The sequence below is a fragment of the Papio anubis genome, chromosome 3 (assembly GCF_008728515.1).
Source record: "Papio anubis isolate 15944 chromosome 3, Panubis1.0, whole genome shotgun sequence".
In the NCBI taxonomy this organism is placed as follows: Eukaryota; Metazoa; Chordata; class Mammalia; order Primates; family Cercopithecidae; genus Papio; species Papio anubis.
In genome coordinates, this window is record NC_044978.1 from 69198712 (window position 1) to 69209310 (window position 10599).

A 10599-nucleotide genomic window follows, 5' to 3' on the forward strand; every position below is an offset into this window, starting at 1 on the left:
AAAATTATAATACAATGACTAACTAAGAAACGTGTGGAAAAAATTTCAACTTCACTAGAATCAGAAGAGAATGTATGTTCATACCGACTGAACAAAGGTCAAAGAATAAGGGGCACACCTGGTTTACCAGAAAGATTTAATGCAGATTTATGTACTTTAAGATCATATTTGTGGCAAGCTTGAAAAAATTATGAGATTTTGGAATAAAATAATAATGAGCTTTGGGATGTCAGAAGAGAATATTATGTTAGGCTGGAGTTATAAACATGAGTACAGAGGTTAGAGCAACAGAAATTAGATTAAAAATCATTCACATGTCCTGTAGCTCCTCAGGTATTAATAACTTTGTATCGCAAAGTATTTAAATATCATTTAGGATAAGCTTAACAAAGCGCCATTTTTTACTAACAGGAAAATTATTTTGACTGTTTGTACAACTAGTAAGATAATTTAAAAATCTAAATCTATCATTTAATGATAGATTTCTATACCTTTCAAGGTACTTAATAACTTTTTCTACCACAGGAGTTTCAGGATTCAATATTCAGAGGACAAGGAACAAAAAGTCTATTCAGTGACATGCCCAAGTGAGGTTTGAGCCCAACTCATCTGATTCTGCACGTGCCTGTGAGGCGCAGACAGGGAGGGAGGTTGTGGGCCGAGGATTTGTTCCAAAATTTCTGAGCACATTTTCTTTAGAATCATTTTCATATGAAAATGCTCTGAAATAGTTTCTATTCCTCCTAAAATAATTATCTTAATCGTCTTAGTGCCAGAGCTGGCACATAGCAAGCACCCAGAGATGGCAGTATTCGCTTTCCATCTCAAAGAACTAAAGTATTTAAATAAAACTGTCACTTCTTTCAGTGAAAAAAGTATAGACTTAAGAAACATCATTGTAGAGCAATATTGTGGATGCTGCATTACTCCTCACTGTTGAAATAGGAAAAACAAAAACAGAAACAAAAAACAATCTTTATCTAACATTTAAAAATAGTTCATTACAGGCCGGGTGCGGTGGCTCAAGCCTGTAATCCCAGCACTTTGGGAGGCTGAGGCAGGTGGATCACCTGAGGTCAGGAGTTCAAGACCAGCCTGGCCAACATGGTGAAACTCCGTCTCTACTAAAAATACAAAACTTAGCCAGGTGCAGTGGCAGGTGTCTGTAATCCCAGCTACTAGGGAGGCTGAGGCAGAAGAATCACTTGAACCTGGGAGGAGGAGGTTGCAGTGAGCCAAGATCATATGACTGTACTCTAGCCCAGGCGACAGAGTAAGACCTTGTCTAAAAAAAAAAGAAAAAAAGAAAAAAAAAGTTCATTACAAAATTTAAAAAGGATTGGATTATTAAAGCTGTCACTGGCGCATCTAGTTTTCAGCTTGTTTATTTATATAGTAATCTTAAAGCATTACTCTTGTACAGAATCAAAAAGTTAAATGGAAGACATTTTAGATACTCCATTTAGATGAATTTTCTGAAAGGTGATGCTGTGTTTAACTCTTCTGGAATTCAGATGGGAAGATTCTGAGTGATATTTGTCCCAGGAAAGAGTTGCGGAGGGAATCAAATGTGTTATTTGAACAATTTATATACACTAAGTAGACAGTGTTGGAGCGGACCCCAACTCAACTGTTTCTGAGATGTGTCTCCCACCTTTCCTGTGTTAATCCCTCACAGCTAGATTTCCCAGGCTGTTCCTTGCCCTCTGCTGCCCATGGTCCTCACTGCCATGCTTCATGTCTCAGATTTGTCCCTTCTCCAGATGCAAACGTTTGATTCAAATTTCTTTAGTCCCTGCTTCATGATTATTTCAACACACACACATAGACACACACACACACAAACACACACACACACACACGGACTAGAACAAGTCTTGCCTTTCATGAAAACAGCATAATGCATTATCTATTTTAGGGAATACATGACTATTTTAACCTCTGCCCACACTTAATGCAAAAAAAAAAAAAAATGCTTCTAATAGTGAAAATTCAGGCACTGGGGGAAGTCACTGTTAGAAATAAGTACATGGAAAGCTTTGGATGTGTGTAATTCACAGTGAAGAAGGCTGAGCCTGAAAAGTAAGCCAAGTAAGCCAAACCTAAAAGTAATAAAGTAATAAAGATATTTAAACCGCATAATCGCCAGTGTCTTGAAATAAGATGATCAGTTTCGCCTTCTCGCTTTCATACCATCCCCACTCTCAGAGGCCATGTCCGTGCTTCTCCAATACCAGTGTACCAGGGGATCTGGTAAAATAAGGCTCTGGTTCAGTAGATGTAGGTGCTATCTAAGGCTCTACACTTTTGCTTTGTTTTAACTTTTTATATAAATGTTTAGGATACAGATAGACATTCTTTTGTAAATGACGATTTTACTTTTCTTGAAATAGGACATACATGTATCCTGATAAAACAGAATGAAAAGTCTGAATTCACTGGAATTCCTGTACAAGGTGCCAAAGCTCCACACAGCAGCTTCTTTCAGCTATTTTATTATAGGAATAATGTTCTGTGGGACAAGAAATACACTGGTCCTAACTGATTTTCAATCCCCTTTCTCCAGTGGGATAAAACACTTTCACAAAGAGCTGTCCTATGGAGAACCCCCAGTTTTCTAGCTTGCAACAAAGTGACTAGAGACAAATGGGGACAAAAAAGGAGGAAAACTAACACTGAAGCAATCATACTTCTCATGTCTCTGAATAGAGAAGTATGGGGAACCTTTAGCCATAGGAAATTAAAAATATCCAAGTTAATTACACAGTTCATTCACTATTCGATAGATTATTTTCGCTTAAGATTTTAACCCCTTTCCAAATCAACAATTGTCTCAATCCAGCCATGCTTACTAATAAGTGAAATGCACGAACATTCCAGACATATACTTCATTGAGTCTCTGCATTCGGTACCCGGCAGTGAAAAAGTACGCTTTCCCAACAAGTCAGTACTGAAGACTGAGAATGAAAACTGCAACTAAAGAAGGATACTCTGTTACCCTGGAAATACATTATCCACAGTTTCCCTACCCTCACATTAGAGTACAGATATCCTCCCAACTTTTCATCTCCTATGTTATCTTTTCCTGGGAGATCTATCGTTTGATCTTTTACTACAAGGGTAGAATATAGGTTAAGATCACCAAAATTCAATTTTACGTGTGGTACAAGGAAAATAGAATGCTATAAAATTAAACCTCATCACCCTGGTAGGGACGCTGGTGCTTTTATGCAGAGTCTTTACTGCCAATAAGTGATGCTGTCTCCCAAGGAACAGCTCTACAGAAAGTTTTTGGGTTAATGTTTCCCCCAGCTTATTTCTGCAATGGAGAAAGGCAATTCCATATCAAAACAAACAAACAAACAAACAAACAAACACACAAACCTGGAAAAGCTACAGATGTTATCCGATACTTTAATACCAACAACACAGATATCTAAGGAGACAAGATGTAAGAAAAAGAGTTCATGAACAGCCCAATAGAGGCCAAATTCACAAATGGAGATTTTAAAGCTCACTGAGTAAAATTTTCTGGATCCAAACAAGTACCACAATACTTTTCAGTTCTCAATTCACAGAATTAAGAGCGCTTAAACTGTAAATTTTGTCCTGTCTCCCTATTTAGAAAAATTTCCCTCTAGAATCTACGTAAAAGTAACTGACACACCTGCAGTATGTGACATGAGAGATGTTCTCAACTCTTTTAAAAAGTGAAAGTCACTTTTTATAACCAAAAATGAAAAAGGTGCTATAGAGAGAAATAAAATTTCACAAAAGTACAAAAGCAGAGACTGGCTGAAATCTGTAACTTTATAAGTAAGAATAACCCAGTCTATAATTAACTCCTCCACAGTGAACAATCTGCTACACATTCCCCGATGAGGAGTGACCCTAGCTTACCACACTGAAACCTGCCACAACTGCAAGGCCAGAGTTCTGTCCCTTTTCTAGTTCTGTGTGGGCGAGATAATGCCACCTACTCCAAGGCAGTTAGAGACAGGTGTGCTCGTGGGAGTTTCTCTCACCAACCTGCTAACTCAGCAGGAGTAAGTTCACCCAGATGAGCTCTGGTCTCCAATGCGTATCTGCGCTTAATTTTATGAAGTATCTAAGTATCATTCATTAGTTAATAAAAAAGAATAGAGAACTCTAGACCAAGTAAACTTGAACTAAAAATGTGAGGAGGGATAGCAATTACATTAACAACACTTTCTTTAAAAAATAGAATTGCTTTCTTTTGAAATCAATTACAGTGGTGAGATGTATTTTCTTTTCAGGTGCCCCACAATGGCACATAGCTTTACCTGGCAAATCCTGCCAACTTCCAAGTCCCAGGATACTGACCAGAATACTGCACATGGGGAAGCATTACCTCCCAACGGTGTGGAGAAGAGCACATGTCACCACTGGGTGATGAGAAAGTTGACAGAGACTCTAGGCTTCACAATGCCAGACATGGTTGGAGAGCTTTCCTTGTTCTATTAGGAAAGTTCATGAGGAAGCTGTGAATATGATCAGTCCAGAGAAGTAATACTCTTATTTTCACTGTCAAAACTTCAGAAACCCTCCCTGTAGGCTTGCCTCTTGAGTGCACTGCACATGAACACTTCCACAGGGTGAACATTCAGCTCTTTCAGGGTCACATTCCCCTTTCCTGTGGTCTGTCCATAAAGCTCAAATATCTCACGGAGTTTTTCTGCATTGATTGTATCTGTTCTGTCAATTTTGTTACCCAAGATAAGGATTGGCACATTGGATATTGTTTCATCAGTCATTAAAGCATTAAGCTCAACTTTCAATTCCATAAGGTAAGAAAGATCTGCACAGTCCACCAGAAAGACAATCCCATTCATTGCTGGGAGACAATTTTTCCAAACCTGGCATGCTTGCTCGTGCCGACCAAGGTGAAAAGTTGTAAAAGTCATTCCAGCAATTGTTAGCTCTTCTGATGTCAGATGTAGTGTTGGAATATGTTGGCCCAATCTGTCATCTTTGATCATGTGAAGAAGAATTGTTTTGCCTGTATTGTTTAAACCTAAGAACCCAAGTTTTCCAGATTTCTTGTCAAGTCCTAGGAACTGGGGCACACTGCTGAAGCCTCGGTAGATCCACTCAAAGATGAAAGACATTGTAAATGTTTACTAAGGCCCAAGGGGCTCCTCCAGCAAAATGGCAGGTGACTCAGACCCTCACTCAGAGCACACAGACCAGCTACTTGCTGAATGTATGGGTCCTACATTTTTAACTAGCTCCCAAGTGATAAGATACTACTAGCCTCTTGACCACATTTTGAGTGGCAAGATACCATGAGACATCAGAATGTTTTATGCTTGGGAATTAGACATCTAGAGCTTATCTAAATCAGTGTAACAGGCAGTGATGGGTGCTTTGCCCTCCAAGAATTAAGAAGAAAATATGTTATATGAAAGATTTTTTAAACCTATTGTTAATTTTTTTCTACTTTACCCCTCTTCCCCAAAATATTTCATCATGACTAGATAAACTCCTCATTTGGAATAGAAGGTTCTCCATGGCTAGCCAAACAATCACAAACTACTAACTTCATTCTCACCATATAAAACTGTGCTCATTTGCTAAAACATTCATTTTTTAAATAATTCAGTATTTTTAATCTAAACAGTATAGTTCAGTATAGTCCAGGTCTCTGCCTGGACTTTGCTAACCCTGACTTGCCTTTTCTGCTCCTTCTGAAAAACTGCCTTTGAGAATTAGATCATTTGCAGTCACTATATGCCATATGATCTGGTGTAGCATAAATTAATCACCTAACATTAAGGGACTTATTCTTTTATCACAACCTGAAAATTAGCTGAAATTGTTAGAGGAAAAATTATACCATTGCAAAAAGTAAAACCTGTTATTATCTTGTTCATTAACAACTTCAGAGCAGCTAAGCCCTTGGCTGTCAATTAGGCTTTCTTTCTGTACGTTGAAAAATATCTTCTCAATATTATATATAGAATTGTGGTTAAGAGGGACTGATCTGCCCTCACCTTGCCTTGGGTGACATCAGTCGTCCATGGCTGCAGCCGCTGACATCATGCAGTCAGGTGAATGCAAAGGAGCATCTGCTTCATTGTGGAGTCACTGGGGCCAAGTCCTTGATGCCAATTCTGGCACCAAAGCCAAGGGCATTCAGAAACCACACCCCACACCCTTTGTCAACTTTCCCATGAAATTCTTAGCAAATCTCAAAAACAAATGTAAATTTTCAACAATGTTAGAAGCTAGGACTATTGATCAAAGATATGCCAGATTTCAGAAGGAATTTTTAAGCACAAAGTACAGATGAAGCCTTGAGGCAGAGTAGCAGGACAAGAGATATTGGGAAAATGACATATCTGTCTTCAACAGTGCCCCACACACATGGACACTCCACAAGCAGAAGGAGGCAGCCATCACTCAATTCAAGAAAACAGATTTATTAGGTAGCCAGAGGCATATTTTTCCCACCCCATGACTTAACCCCTAATAGTCCTCTGAAAATATGGCAAGCCGTATCAGTTGCCTGCCTAACAGCAATTTTCTTCTCTCACTGTGATAAATATTAAAAATGTGAATCACTCCCTTTCCCAGGCTCTCTTGTAGCTAAGGGTAAAAATGAATCACTCTCTTTCCCAGGCTCTCTTGCAGCTAACCTGATTTGACCAATGAGACAGAAGGTATCTTCCAAGGAAAGCTTTCTATATGAGAATGGGAGCAGCATTACGTCTCCACTACTGTTTCCTTTCTGTCTTTGTAAACAACTCTGTGAAGCTGCAAGCAACCTGCTGAGGACGCTGAGCAAAAGAAAAAGAGATTGAGCTGCTGATAAGCCTCTTCTTCCTCTAAGTTCTCCCTGGGTATTGTGTTTATTACAGCTGAAAGAAGTGATAGCGATATAAAATAGCTTGAAAGAGTAGGAGAGGGATTATGATAGTGTACATAATATAGCTTGAAAGAGTGAGTGATTATGTGACTTATGCATACTTGATCCACTTTTGCTTATAGACAAAAGGATTCCAGCAATATGGTTCCTGGAAAATCACCCTCTTCTGCTTTCAAACAAATTGATCCTGAGTCAACATTTTTGGCACCTCTATGTAGTGCTAGGCAACTGTGATGCTAGACTGTGTGGGGCTCCAGATATAGGTGAAAATAATGGATTTTATTTTGGCTCTATTGGAGTGGAAAAACCTAAGGTTAGCATCAAGAAGCCCAGGCCAAAGGCCACAGAGTGGTGGATTCTCAAAGGAGATTTCTGGACACCTTAAGAAGGTAGGTTTTGGTTCTGCATGAGTGTACCTCTTCACTCTGTCCCACAAGAAGCCAAAGGATTTGTGCCTTGGAGATCTATAAAATCTCAAGAAGCCACTTAAAGAAGCCCAGGGGAGCCCAGTAAAAAATACGAAGACGAAGGCAATGAATAAAAATGCACAACTAGTAAAACAACTGCTGAAGGAGACAGATGACATTTTGATTATAAAAATAATAAAAAATAGAATACTTATGAAGATTTCAGCGAAGCTCTAAAGAGACATCCTGGGGTAAAAATAATAATTTCCTAAATAAATAATTCAGTAGTAAAGTGAGGAAGAGTGACCTGTATAGGGAACTAAATTAGTAGGCTTTGCAGATCAAGTGCAAATGTATTTTTAAATGAATATCATTTTAGACACAAATCATGAAGGAAAGCATAGAAGATTTAAGAAGTGATAGAAGCGCCACAAGGTAAAAAGGGAACATATTAGGGGAAGAAAATAGTAACAAAAAAAAAAGCTTACCTAGGCTTATGAAAGACCTGAGTCTACAGGTAAAGAGGATGTTAGAGTTCAAGACTGATAAGAAGACATACATACCCAATGTATCCAGGTACAATGCCTGAGCTCCTAGGTTTATGCGAAAACTTAAATGTTGCTGTGGTTTGGATGTGATTACCCCCACTCCCTGCCAAAACTCATGTTGAAATCTGATTCTCACTTTGGTAGTGTTAGGAGGCGTGGCCTAATGGGAGGTGTCTGGTTGATAGGGGCACTGCCTTCATGAATGCTTTCTCCAGTGAGTAAGTGAGTTCTCTTGTGGGAATTGGTTAGTGTCTCCTGAGTGTCTTTTTGCATGTGCTCACTCCCTCTTGCATTTTCTGCCGTGAGTTAAAGCAGCACAAGACACTCACCAGATGGGCTGCTCAATCTTGAACTTCACAGCCTCCAGAATTGTGAGCCAAATTGAGCCAGAATTGTGAGCCAAATAAATTATCTTTATAAATAACAATAAATTATTATATTTATAAATGACCCAGTGTCAGGTATTCTGTTATAGCAACACAAAATCAACTAAGACAAGTGTTAAAAAATATTTTCCCCCGAAAGAAGAATTACACTTCTCATTCACATGACTAGAAACTTTAAGACAGTAGATGAGGACTATTGATAACCAAGAGGGAAGACTGTACCTAAGGAATCCTGTCCTTAATTAAAACATCATGCACATTACAAGGCATAGGACAACATCTAATGATGTGCAAGAATTTTAAAAACATGTTGGCAATGTATCTCAACTGAGGGCAACACCTGAGAAAGAATTAATCAAACAATAAATGAAACTGAGCAGAATCCTCAAGATTGAGAAAGTGGAAAGGATACAGTGAGATTGAAACTGGGTTTCTGCTAATCTATACAGCACATTTGAGTGTGGAAATAAAGACCACCAGAGTCAGCACACGTGAAGACTATTTATTCAGCACTTCCTGCAGCAAGGGAATCAACTACCATCACTTGTGTTCGACAGAAACTCAAAAGCAGGCAGAGGAGTGGGAGAACTTTATAGTGGAGAAAAGAAAAAGGGAAAAGTTCAGGTATGCCCTTATTGGAGGCTGTTCGAATGGGAAGCCGTAGGCAGGCTAATTAGAAGTGCTGCATCCTATATAATTGGTTAGGGAAGCATATTTGACTTTCCTTGGTTGACCTTAAGTTTCCAGTGGGACAGAGAGGAATTAGAAAAGCTTTCAGCTATTGATGACGTCTTGGCCATTTTGGGCCAACTGCTACAGGGGCTATGGTTTGGTTTCTTGAACTGGTTGTTGCAGACAGCATGTCATGCTCATTGAAAGAAGTCAGGCACAAAAAGTCACAATTGTATGATTTAGTTTATATGAAATATCCAGAACAGATAAATCCACAGAGACAGAATGCAGATTAGTAGTTTCCAGAACCTGAGTGGGGGAAGAGGGTAGAGATAGGAACGAAGGTTCATTGCTTAATGGGTACAAGGATTCTTTTGGGAGGATGAAAATGTTTCATAACTGGATAGAAGTGGTGATTACACATCATTGTGGATGTACTAAATGCCACTGAATTTCCACTTTAAAATGATTATCTTATGTGATTATTACCCCTGGAAAAAAAAAAGCTTCAGAGATAATATTCTAATCACCAGGAAATTGAGGAACATTCTCCTAACACTCATATCAAAAGTAAAATTACAATCTATTGAAATGCAATAGAAATTAAATTATTTCATTATTAGAGGGAAAAAAGACATAAATTAAGAAATTAAGTACATAGTACCTAAATAACTTACATTAAAAAGTACAATGTAAACCAAAGAAATGAGGAAGGCAGTAATTAATGAAGATAAAGGATGAAATTAAATAGAAGACAAAAGCTGGTTTGATGGAAAGAAAAAACAGATCAAATGTTTGAGATCTTTATTAAAGACAATATAAATATACATGATTGGAAATGATAAAGGAGATGTGTCAAGTACTTGGAAGAGGTTTCAAGCAATCCCTCTTCTGAGTATATACCCAAAGGAAATGAAATCACCACCTGATAAAGATGTTTATGCCCTCACGCCCATTGAAGCATTATTTGTAATAGCCAAGATACAGCTATGGAAACAACCTAAGTAATTGTTGACAGATGAATGGATATAGAAAATGTGATATACATCCACTATATATGTGTGTGTGCATGTGTGTGTATGAGTGTGTGTGTGTATATCTATATAGACATTATTCACCCATTTAAAACAAAAGAGATTGTGCCATTTTTGACAACATAAGATGAACCTGGAGGACATTATGCTAAGTGAAATAAGCCAGATGCAGAAAGGAAAAACTGCATGATTTCACTTACATGTGGAATTTAAAACAAACTAATAAACAAAACTCCAATAAATAGAAATAGAGAGTAGAATGGTGGTTACCAGCAACAGGGACATAAGGGTGGGGAATGGGGAAATGTAGGTAAGAGGGCATAAACTTGCAGTTATGTAGGATGAGTAAGTCCAGAGAGCTAATGTGCAGCATGAGGACTGTAGCTAACAATATTGTATGATACACTGGAAATTTGCTAACAGTAGATTTGTAAGTACTTTTACCACAAAAAATAACTACGTGAAATGATAAATATATTAATTTGTTTGACTGTAGTAATCATTTCACTATGGAATGTGTATATCAAAACATGCTGTTCACCTTAAATATATGTCATTTTTGAGTGCTACTTTAATACCATAAAAAATAATTTTAAAAAAGAGTGCTACTTCAACAACTAACAAAAAGAGAGAAAGATAGAAACAGATCATTGCCTAGGAAT

The 10599-nt window shown here is 38.0% G+C and overlaps 1 pseudogene across 1 annotated transcript; it reads right to left on the bottom strand.

Annotated features, from left to right (window-relative positions):
- Positions 1-1247: 1247 nt before the first annotated feature.
- LOC108586078 lies at positions 1248-9959 on the bottom strand (annotated as a pseudogene). Its single transcript, XR_004182701.1, has one exon. The product of XR_004182701.1 is annotated as a GTP-binding protein SAR1a pseudogene (transcript).
- Between the last annotated feature and the right edge of the window lie 640 nt (positions 9960-10599).